The following is a 12,465-nucleotide window of genomic DNA, read 5'->3' on the forward strand; positions in this document are numbered from 1 at the left end:
AAAATCTAGGTTTTCATCCTCTTGTTAACAAAAGTGGGGGAAGAATGTGAAACTAATATAGTTCAAATGAAGAAAAAAAATTATATAGCCGTCAATGGCAGTGATCGAGATAATAATAACAATAATAATAATAATAAATCGGATTTGAGATGCAGTGTAAATAAACATAAATATCCCTCATGGCTTTTTCTGCCATTTTTCTTATTTTGTTTCTTTTCTGGCAATTATCCACATTCTGTACTGTATACACATATATGTCTTTAAACAAAAACCTTGGTTGGATACGATCCCTTAGTTCCCATTGAATCTTTTACTTCATTTGACCAAGTATCGTGGTCAATTGTAAGTGGCCCCCAGAGCACAGAACATGGTCCATAAATAGAATGGAATAGAACAGAACCGCTTTATTGTCATTGCACCGTAGTGCGGAAACATCTTATAGTGCGTTCTATAAAGCAACTAGAATGCGGATCGTGAGTCAGGCCCTTTTATCTCATCTGTGACATTTGACCTCACACATTTTCCCCTGCACAAATGGACAAAGTTCCCGACGGGAAGACTCCAAATATTGTAAAGAAGAGAGTGGAAGCCATTATAACAGTAAAGTGCTGACCAGTATCAGATTGTCTTTAACTGTATGTAGGTACTATATAATACTTGCATCCCAAGTGTGTATGTATATTTAAAGAACTTTCCAGTTTTAGTACAACATATGCAAATATCATACTGTTTACTATAATTTTGCCGAAGGACTTATGCACTTATTTGGTCGCGCCCTCCTGCAGTCGGTCCATCAATATAGCTGAGATGAAGCCAAGGCTGGGAAACATTTGAATCAAGTATTCATGCATTCAAAAAACAAACAAAAAAGGAATGAGCTCCTTGCTGTTTTTTTTTTTCCCTTCCATCCTTGCTTACTGACAGGTATACTTTTATCCGCCAAGGTTCAAGGCAAGGCCGACGATGCTGCACGGTTCTTTGCTCTTAAACATAGCGAGTTGCTCTTCCAACGCGGGCCTTATGCCTCCCACTTACAGCCGTCAACACCTCGCACCCCCTCCATCAGAACTTCCTTACTCCCCCCACCCCCTGTCGTTTCTGCCCTCGTAAAGCCATGCATAATTCTTTTGAGGTCCAGCTTTTCTTGTGTGTGAGCAGACTTCAGCAGGTCTCGCTTTGACGTCTCGGAGTCCAGAGAGGCATTCCCTTGGGCTTTCTTTACTTTCCCAAGCAGCCTGAAGGATTTTGGTTTGTTTGGGGATTTTTTTTTATTTTTATTTTTTTTTTATTTTTATTTTTTTAGATTTCTCTTTATTCTGAGCCTCTTGAAAATGCGTATTTGAGAGGCTGAATGATAGCGGCATTCTTTAGCATGTAACTCGGAAAGTACATGACGTGTTTTAAAAAAAAAATTGTTTATTGTTTTGGAACGGGTGAGCGTGGACTCCCGACTGTGTCGGCGTCTTTCTCTGTGCGTGTTCGTGAAAGTAAAAGAGGATTGACAGTGAGCAAGGAGGCAAATCGTAATTACAATTTCCAGTCTCGTTAGTCAGGTGACAGGCAACAATCAATGGTAAGGATCTGCCTCCAATACTAACACACCCTGAGATCATTTGCGTTTTAAGTGGGCTGGGACCGGTAGTGGAAATTTAATTAAGATATTTATGGCACCAATTAATCAAGCCGCTGAGAGACGCGCTGCAGATATACTGTTCTTACAGATATGAACAACTGCAATAATGTGCGTCTCGGGAAAAAAAAAAAAAAAAAGACCAAAGCATCACATTTTTTAAAACTCTCATTTAAGAAGTGCTCCCTGGTGTTTCCGACCGCTGTCATGTTTATTTACTCAAATTCATGGCGCTACATGTGCTATAACAAGCAAAATCTCTGCTTAGATATTTGCTCATTTAAGCCTTACATGATATAAAACTATAAAGAGGAAATGTGAGCTACAAGTGCTTCAAACCACTGCACCTAATTATTCCCCCTTCCTGCTGTATCCTGTAGGTCCCGGCGCCCGTGGTAATCATATTACAGTGTTAACTTAGACATGGAACGTAATCCGTTGTGCAGTGCTTGTGCTGCTCGTAAATTCATATCTAAGCGCTGTGAAATACTGATGCACATTTGATACAAGCAATACAATCAATGTTTTAAGGAGGGAGGATGGACTGAGTATAGTGTAATACAAAATTGACAGCCAAAACATCAAATGTATCACTAAAGAAATGCATTTGAATACAACAACCAGAATAAGAAGAAAGGGATACATAAGCAATTGGTAAATGTTTGTAAAAAGGAAAAAAAAAATCATATATAGTAGGCATTAGCGAGTATCGGTATCAGGCCAAGGTATCCGTACTCGGTACAGGTATCGGCTTCCCACTTGTGGCTACTTTATGATCAGGAACTAGAAATTTCAAGCAGGGCCCGGCAATATATCGAAAAAATATCGATATCGCAATATTGGCCCATGCAGTATGCATATCGCAAAGACATGCAATAAGTTGTATATGGAATCGTATGCTTTTATCTGAGTTTGACCACTCAGATTAACTTAAATATTAGGGTAGGAATCTTTGACTGACTCACAATTCGATTAAATTCCGATTTTTGGGTCTGCAATTCGATTCAGAAACGATTTTCTATCCAAATCGATTTTTGATTCAAAATGATTTGATTGACAATGTTTTCTACTTCAATTTATAGATGGGCAAAGAAAGGATACGATCTACTCCAGTCTGACTCGCTAATGCTAATTAACGCGCTACTCGCGGTACTTTTATCACTCAAAAGATCGACTATTCATACAAATGTCTTCAAGATTGTATACATCAGCCTTCCCCAGGGCAGCTGTGGCTACTTAAGTAGTTTACCACCACCGAGTGTGAATGTGTGAGTGCACGAATAATGCACCCACTGTAAATGGTCTTTGAGTGTCCATAAAAACACTATATAAATCTAATGCATTGTTATTATTATTATTTTACACAGAAGTATCTTAACATTACTCACCGGCAAATGCTTTTCCTACCCTGAAAAAAAACTCAACTTTTATTAGAATAACTTGATCGTGACTTTTTCCTTCTCCTCTCTAATGTGGCTACAACTTAACAGTGTATCAGAACGCGATAAGATAAGATAAAATAATTGGCCAAATTGTGTACAACATGAGCAACACTTCCAATAAAGGCACACACAAACAAGGGCAAGACAGTATAAAATAATTTAATAAATAATTATATATAAATAATATAAATAAATAAATATAATAATTAATAAAATAGATTTTGGGATATTTAAAATTCTGAATCGTACTAAATGAGAATCGCGATTCTTATGACAATTGACTTTTTTTTAGCACACTCCTATTAACTCTTTGACTGCCAGACGTTTTCAGAAAAGGGATGCTGTGGGTGCCAGCCGATTTAAGCATTTTGACTGATCTTTCAAGGTCCACAGAAAATTTTGTGTTTGGACTATGGAAACACACATACTACCAAATGAAAGATTGAACTCTCAGTTTGTTTCTACCTTATTCCGTTCTTCAGTAATCAACAATAGAAAATGGTTAGTTTCACCCAAATGCTCTGTTTTGGACCAAAATACGGAGAAATCAAGCTTTTAGTGAAACGATATTATTTCATGCACTCTAGTGAATTTGACACCTTTTTTTTCCATGAATGATGCCACAAACATCTAAACAGTGCTTTACTTATGTAAAACACTACCACCAACAATGAAGAAGTGTTTTTTGATAGCAAAACACGTTTATTTACATTCAACAGTGTAACAATTTGGCAAACTATTTACAATTGTGTGGATGTTTCAACTACACAGTTTTTCTTTTTGTGAGGTGTATTGTGTAAAACTCCCCTGCGTGCAAGGGGACGCAGCAGGATTTGCACCACAGATTAGTTTCACTGCGATTGCCCCTTCACGTGCACTTTCTTGCCGACCTTTTTTCCCGGGGAGTAGCAGGTATATACTGCAGTGTGTGTTTGGCCATGTTGTCATCAAGTCTACTCTCAGGATCATGATACGGTGACTTGGTGTTACGTCTGGCTTCCTCATGTCCTTCGGTTCCGATACCGGGTGGTAAGAGATGTTCTGATCCATCTTATCCACTCCATTCATGGTGGCATCGTAGTCCAGAACCAGTGTCTTCTCCGTGATCAGACTGTACCCGCTCCTCCGATGAATATGCATTGGACTCAGGGTACTCTTCATCGTCCGATTGAATTTCCGCCTGTGCAGAAGTGCTCGGTTGTGCACCATGTTTTCCGCTGTTAGCATCGCTAGCCGGTGAGGCTTTACGACGTGATCGAAGCCGCCGCGTCAACGCTTCCAACTTCGGCGTCAACCTCGGAGTCACCATCATCATCATCAATGTGCTCTTTAGCATTGGTCGATGCTTTTCGTCTTTGAAAAAAATGCTCAAGCGTGAGCTGCTTGCAACCGGTCGCCATTTTCGCTTCCTCAGCCATTCTCCCCTCAACACTCTCGCTCCGCCTCACGTCTTCTACTGACGCCCACCCAATCTTGTCCAAAGAGAGTCATCGCTGCCATCTAGTGCCCAAAAATAGTCATTATACTAACCCGACCTGCTTGATACTTTCAGCACAGCTTGCCAAGGCTTTCCTCCACCCGTTTAAAAAAACAAAACAAAAAAAAAAACATAGTTAACGTCTTTGGCGGCACTCATTTGGATTTTACTAAACGTTATTAAACGTTTTTGGCGGTCAAAGAGTTCAATGTAACTAAAAGCCAGACCACAAAGAGACATCTTGTGTTTGCTTTAAAAAAATTGGTGTTAATGTTCTGAGCAGCACTCGAGTCTTCAGAGAGGCTCCTCCACACACATGGGCTATAATATCGGAAAACCTGATTGTGGGTTTCATTTCCCTCATTATCATTAAAAGATGGAAACCAGATCGCCTGAGGGCTGTAGAAGGCTCTTGGTAAAAACAAGGTCTTAAAAATATATTTTAGAGAGAGTTCTAATTATCTGTTCCAGGGTCCAATTTGCACCATCATAAAACCGAGTCATACAAGTGTAAAAACACGTTAATTAATAATGAGTAACATGTCTTAGTTTTCACGACAAATGCCACATAATGTACATGACAGCATATCAAACCATGTCACGATTTCACATCATGTCTCATTTTGAATATTTGTAATGTTAAGAACTGAACCAAGTGAATGATAACGATAACATAACAATGTATTGTATTGTATCATGGACTGCACTTTTAATGGGCCATTCAAATGCTGCTGTAATTGTGAATTTCATTCACATCAATTTCAAACCCATGAAGGCATCCGTGATGGTACTACATCTTACTGCAATAAACAATAAAAAGAGGCGCAAAAAAGTTGCAAAAACAGTCATTTGATGACTTACATTATATGCTGACAGTGGCTCAAAGTTTGGGCCTCAAGCCGGGTTCACACAGCAAGAGAATTAGCTCGATTTTAGCCCCGAATTTCCCCTCCTGACAATCGTAAGGACATCCAAACGCTAATCCTGCCGGGTGTGGTCTGTTCAGACCCATCTCGGCCGCTCGGAAGGTCGTTTGGGCCGCTTCGATCTCACATCGGGGACATTCAACATGTTGGATTGTTTTGGCCCGACTTCACACCGTGTGGTGTGCCCCAAGGACAAACGAGCACACAGCTGGTTGATGGTGATGTGCAGCCAATCAGAAAGCGAGGTGGCGAGGAAGACGGTGGGAAATCCTGAATCAAAACAATCATGGCGTAACAGAAAGTATGCGCTTGTGCCGTTTATATTCCTTTAAAGTCAACCTTAAACATTTCTTGACAATAATGTTATATGTGACCTCACTAGTCTAAACATGGCAACGGCACATCAAAGCTCACCTGTTTTCTGAAGCTGAGCTGTGATTGGCTGTTACTTGAGACCTGAGCAACTGTGATGTCATTTTCAGTCGACAGCAAGTGGCAAAATGGCCGCCCCTCCGTGATGGATAAAAACAGCTGGATTTTGCTGCTTAACTCATGTTTAACTAACACAATATGTGAATACCATATTAGGACAAGTGGGGCTGCATATTTTTGGGGTTGACTTCCCCTTTAATCAACGCCTTTTCTTTTTATGCTGCTTTTTTTCGGCTAAAAACAAACCACCAAGTATCACGATGGCTCCTGTATGTTTGTTTACTCTGAAGTCACGTTTCATCTCCAGGTTCTGTGAGATTTCCCCTCTAACCAGGAAACATTCATGAATCATTAATGAAATTGCTTCGTGTGTGATGAGGTGTTTGCGCCCAGTATCTGCACACCACACACGGTACTTTCAAAACTGTTACCCTTGTGATTTTTCATCATCATGTGCGGGATCGCTCACTGTTTGTAAGTCGGCCAGCAATGTTAAAATGTGAACCAGGTTTAAATCCCAAACCATTTGGTCCGAGTGTGCTGTATACGACCTCAGTGGCACGAGTACTTGGCGCATCGACTTCACAGTTTTTGGGCTCCTGCTTCCTTCTGTGGAGTTGGCGCATTCTACTTGTGTTTTTTTTTCTGGGTATTTCTATTTCCTTCCACATCCCAAAAACTGTTTTATTTAAGACTCTAAATCCGTGTTTCCCAACCTTTATTGATCCATGGCACATACTTGACATTAGCAAAATCTCACCAGCAAACAAAAACAGAGGAGAAGTGGTAGTAAAAGATGGCCAAAATCCAGATATAAGGCAGGAAAACAGTTATAGAGATGTTCGATACCACTTTCTTTTTTTAGACCAATACGATACTCAAATCTTCAGTACTCACCGATACCAATACCAAATGCCGATACCATTTGTACTTATGATACATAAAATTTCCACACAAAAAAACAATGACAGATGAAAAATGACACATATATATCCAAACTACAGCAAATTGCCTTACAATTGAATGAAATTAATGGCAATTAATTTTTTTTCAATTTGCATAGAGCACACAATAAAATGAATTTCAAAAATGTTTACGAATGAAATTAAACAAATAATCCAGTGGTCAGAAAAAAAAAAGTCCCAATCAAAATATGAGGTTGTTAAACTTATTTTTAAGGAATACAGTGAAGTGCAAATAATTCAATTCAATACAATAGGGCTTCAGGTAATTCAGTAATGTCTGTTAAGAATTCCTCAAGCTGTTTAGTATGTGATGCTTAATTATATCTTGTTTTGAAATCCATGCGTTTAATTTGGAAGGTTGCTCTGTATTTCCGTTTCCTGTTTCACGTTCTCCGTTCATTACAAATATAATGTAGCATGCATATGAGCTATAATTAGCATCTGCGAGGGCCGTAAACGACACCGTTCTATTTTTGGCACCGCAGCTCATTTACCTTAACGATGTAAACCAAACCCGCAATTAGAGGAAAACATGAAGTTCTGACATTGCATATTTGTGGTGTTATGAGATGCAAGATATTTCAACGGCAGTTCCGCGACGCTGTTTCTAATTTTGGAACGCGTCGTTGATTGCGTGCAGTAACCGGAGGAGCAGTTGCGCTCCGCGTGCCCACCACAACATGCTGACAACACCGTGGCTAAACACAATACGGATGATCATGAATAAATCTAGCACAATATTCATTACCAATATACCCCCCCCCCTCCCCTCCCCGCGATGCTTGGCTACGGTGGCTTGTTAAGCCCAAAAAGGCGCATATGTTCTGCAGTTGAAGCGGATCAGCCGTGGTTTGTATTCAGACTGCGAAGCGAACCGCACCGAGTGCGTTTGGAGGCGGACCGAGACCACCTCAAAAAGTGGGTCTCGGTCCGCTTGTTTGGTTCCCACCAGGATTCGTTTGTGTGTATCCAGACCTGCACAAAAGATCCGGATCAGCGCGGGAAACGAACTCTGGTACGTTTAAAGCGGACCAAACAGTGCAAGTCTGAATACACCCTAAGTTGCCCACAGGTGCGGATGTAAGGGTGAATGTTGGTTTGTCTATATATGCCCTGTGATTGGCTGGCGACCAGTTGAGGGTGCGCCCACCTCTTTCCCAAAGCCAGCTGCCACCTCACCTGCAGCCCTCCAGCCATTTTCTACACTGCTTATCCTCAGTAGCAAAATAGAAAATGGATGGATGAATGATCCCACTGTCTAAAAATATGTACTTTGAACGAAGACATTTATTTGCATCTAAGTAAAATATCGTATTTATTCATAAAAAAATGTTAGGAATCAAAGTGAGATTTCTGATTAGGTGTGATATGGACTAACCAAACTAGCAAATGCTGCTCCGCTGCTCAGCTGTGCCATGTTGATATGCTGCCCTACATCCCACCAACTGCCCTGGGCTTGTTAACAAGGTGCCCGTAGCAATGATTGCCTGGCCATCAAAATCCCCGCTGATAAGTTCCTCTGGGAGGGAGAAGGGCTCTGTCATTGAATTCACCCTGATCAGCACCTCATGCTGTACATTGGAGATAACACACATCCAAAGTTGACTCGCTACCTCTGTAACGACTGCGGTGATGATTATATTCTGTCAAATAATTCTGACATTTTACGCTTATTCCGATGTCAATACGAGCGGGTATTCTTTGTGCTTTTTTTCCCGGCGGATCCGGATGCAGAATTATGTGGCGGTAGCCTTGTTGTCAAGAGGCGAGACTCCTGTCACTTCCAATGTTGCAGGGCCCAGGAACGAGATTGGCTGATTGATTGAATGGGTGAGGGACACGCTGACGGCTTTGTGATTGACACAGAGGAGAGAGAGAGACAAGCTAGCAGGCAAGAGGACAGGATGCTTAAACAAAAGCAAGTTAAAGAGCAGGCAGATAAGGACCGAGATGGGCTGCGAGGGAGACAGGTGGTGTGTGGGAGATGTGGGAAGCGAGCGCGCGGAAAACAGCGAGGAATAATCATGGATCATTTTTCCTTTCCTGTTCAGCTAATCACAAGTGTGTTGAGAGCAGTAAAGAGACAGATGAGGGGACGTGTGGAAAAAGGGTGCAGAAGCCCACCCCCCAGCTGCACCCTAACTTCAGTCATGCCGCTGTGAATTGCTGACAGGATCTGACATTGCCAAAGAGAGGGAAGTGTCACCGCCAAAACATAATGCACAGGCTTGGATGGAAATTGTGCTTCTGATGTGAAACGAAATGCCTGCACTATATGGAACGATTACAATTTACTTGGCGCGCGGTGGCGGTGGCGGGGTTCTCAATGTCAATGAAGGATTCTGCCAAGTTATCTCATCTCTCCAATCGGGTATCTCTTCAAATCTTGCTTATACTGCCTGTTTGAGTCACACAGTTCTCCAGGATGCAAGTGCACAGCCCAAGTATTCTGCAGTCACATTGCTGATGGTGCAAATGCACTCAGGGGTCAAATGGCAGTAATAGTTCATCTAATATTGCTGAAATTAGTTCAGAAATGGGGCCATGGGTGTTGTTGTGGCTCACATAGCAGTTTTCACCACAATCACAAGTTGAGGTTCCCAGTTGGGTTATAATAGTTTGGAATTTTTCATTGCAGTTACTTTTGTTGTAAGTTTTAATTACTTTTTGAAGCCGGTTTGCTAGTTTTCATTCGTTTTTTTTAAAGCTTATTTTATGTTAGTTCTTATTAGTTCCAGTATTAGTTGTACTGTTTTGATAAGGGGAATTTGCCGGGTGCGAGAATAAAAACGGTTACAATAAGTATTGCGCAAAAAAAAGCAAACAACAAAAGATTCATCAACAACCATCCACAAATCAAATACAGGCACTGTATAACAGAAGGGGAAGTGCAATAAATGCAGTCTATGAAACTGCGTTTAGGGTTAGACAAAATAAAAAAAATTGTCTCCTCTTGCAATTCAATTAATCATTAATACCAAAAACTATTAATAATCTCTGGTGTGGGACTACAACCCAGACTTAAAATATATATCCATCCATCGATACATTTTCTTTCGCTTACCCGGGTTCGGGTTGCGGGAGCTGCATCTTAAGCAAGGAAGCGCATAATATCCTCCCCAGCCACTTCGTACAGCTCCTCTGGGGGGATCCTAAGGCAGTCCTAGGCCAGCTGGGAGACATAGTCTCTCCAGCATGTGTGAGTTGTCCCAGGATTCTCATCCCAGTGGGGTGTGCCTGGAACACCTCACCAGGGAAGCCAAATGCCCAAGCCTCCTCATCTGGCTCCTCTCGATGCGGAGGAGCAGCAGCTTGACTCTGAGCCGTTCCTTGATGGCCAAGCTTCTCACTTTATCTCTAACGTAGACTCAAGAGACTTATTTCGATCGGACCCAGAAGAGGGCACTTCACCTTTTTTTGACTGAGTACAGTTGCCTCAGGTTTCGGGGTGACGATTCTTTTCCTAGCCGCTTCACATTTGGCTGCGAACTGTTCTTGCAACTATTGAACACATCATCTGCAAAAGCAGAGACATAATACTGAGATCACCAAACCAGGCACCCTCAACGCCTCGGTTGCACCAAGAAATCTGTCCAAAGAGGTTATGAATTGAATCCGTAACAAAACCTTGGTGGAGTTCAACCCTCACCAGACCAAAGAGCATGTATCAAAGCATCTGGTGCCCCATACTCCCAGAGCAGCTCGAACAGAACTCCTTGAGGGGCACCGTTGAATGCCTTCTCCAAGTCCAAAAAACACATGGAGACGAGTTGAGCTGCCTGGGGCCCTTCCAACGAAGAGCTTTTTAACCACCTTGGTGACCTCAACCTCAGAGATAGGAGAGCCCGCCTCAGAGTCCCCAGACTCTGCTTCCTCAAAGGGCCGCCTGTCGCTGGAATTGAGGACTTTGAAGTATTTTCCCCACCAACTCACAACGTTCTGAGTTGAAGTCAGCAGCACCCTATTCCCACTATACACAGCGTTGGTGGTGCTTCCCCCTCCTGAGGTCTAGGATGGTGGAGTAGAATTTCCTTGAAACCGTCCATAAGTCAGTGACAGTGAGTTGTCACAAGCTACAATAAAAACATTCAAAACATAAACTACATTTGGTCCTTTGCTCTTTGGGCTGTAAATACCTTGAGCTTTTACTTTCATGTTTACAATTCTCCATATGCTCTTATTGTTCATTTTGTTTGGTTTAATTCATAATTTGATTATTTCATTTGGTTATGTTTTGTTATTGAAAACAAATTCCCTTGTGACCTGTCTCATTTATCTTTTCCCATCATGTATTCAGGCCATTAGCTCCCTGGCTGCCCTCGTGTGTCCCACTGATGTCTTGTTGTCTCATTAGTCGTTTCGCTTTTATTTCCGTCTGTATCTGATCTCTGTTCTGTCTTGATTGTCAAACCACGTGTCTGATGCTGACTCACATAGACTGAAGTTTCCTCTGAGAATAAACTAATATCCTATGTAGGGATGGGCGAGTACCGATACCAGGTATTGTTGCCGATACGATACCAGCATTATTTTAAGGTATTGGTACTCGCGACAGTGGCTGATAAGAATATCGGCTGCCCTATTGTGGACATTTAAAAAAAAAAAATCATAAAATAAAAATTTGAAGAATTGAAAATCGCCATTCATTTAATCCAATTTCAAAGGAAAATGCTATACTGGCATATATAGGTCTTTGTTAAAATTATTCTTAATAATTTTTGTACTAATGGTATCAGTATTGGTATCTGTATCGGTGGCTACTCAAGGGATGAGTTCTCGCATTGAGATCAGTCTGAAAAGAAAAAGTGGTATTGAACATCACTAATCCTATTCCTATGAATTTGACTCAGTTGTTAACTAATTTTCTTTTTCTAATATATCCAGAACTACAGAGACAAGTTACTACAGCCTTGAATCAGTAAAAATATTCTGGCTCTGCACCTTTAAGTGCATAGAAACTGACAAAAGTTGAGTCCAAGAGCATAAACATGTTGAAAAAATGTATTAATTAATTAAAAAATAAAGCATAAACATAATTTATAACTTATAGAAATAGGAGGGAGCTGGTATATTTTTCTAAACCTAAGTATTTTTATATAAAGTAATTTATTTTAAGCATGAAATGACTCTCATATACATATAAGTGCTAAAAAAAAAAAATTAACATTTTTTTAGCATTTAAGGTACAGTATTCTCAAAAAAAATAAAAATCAATAAGCAATTAATGGAAGATTTCACAGTGAATTAAATTGGATTCTAGGAACTTCTAGACCGCAAATGTCCAACAAAGATCTGGATTACTCATTCTAAAAAATAATTTGCAGTGGAAAGATATTTTTAATGATGTAAACTTGCACACTTTATTGGTGGTGTCTTCCTGCGAGGGCAGCATTCTTAACAGTGACAAACAAATTAATTTCACCAGGCTAAGGGCTCACCCTGACATCTTAGAAAAAAGTTCCTTGCTGCATATGTTTATGCCTTTAAAATTATTTTTGCTTGATCTCAGCAAAAATGAAAATTTTCATGTTAAGGTAAAATGGCACACTGCCAGATTATGACTTGATTATGTTTCAGAAATACCACTGTGGTG

The 12,465-nt window shown here is 40.7% G+C and overlaps 1 protein-coding gene across 1 annotated transcript in view; it reads left to right on the forward strand.

Moving 5' to 3' along the window:
• Window positions 1-12,465, forward strand: part of cdh24b (cadherin 24, type 2b) — a 206,749-nt gene that overhangs the window by 66,124 nt on the left and 128,160 nt on the right.

This window comes from Leptonotus elevatus, chromosome 1, assembly GCF_054856555.1.
Source record: "Leptonotus elevatus isolate MCC_2025b chromosome 1, RoL_Lele_1.0, whole genome shotgun sequence".
Lineage (NCBI taxonomy): Eukaryota > Metazoa > Chordata > Actinopteri > Syngnathiformes > Syngnathidae > Leptonotus > Leptonotus elevatus.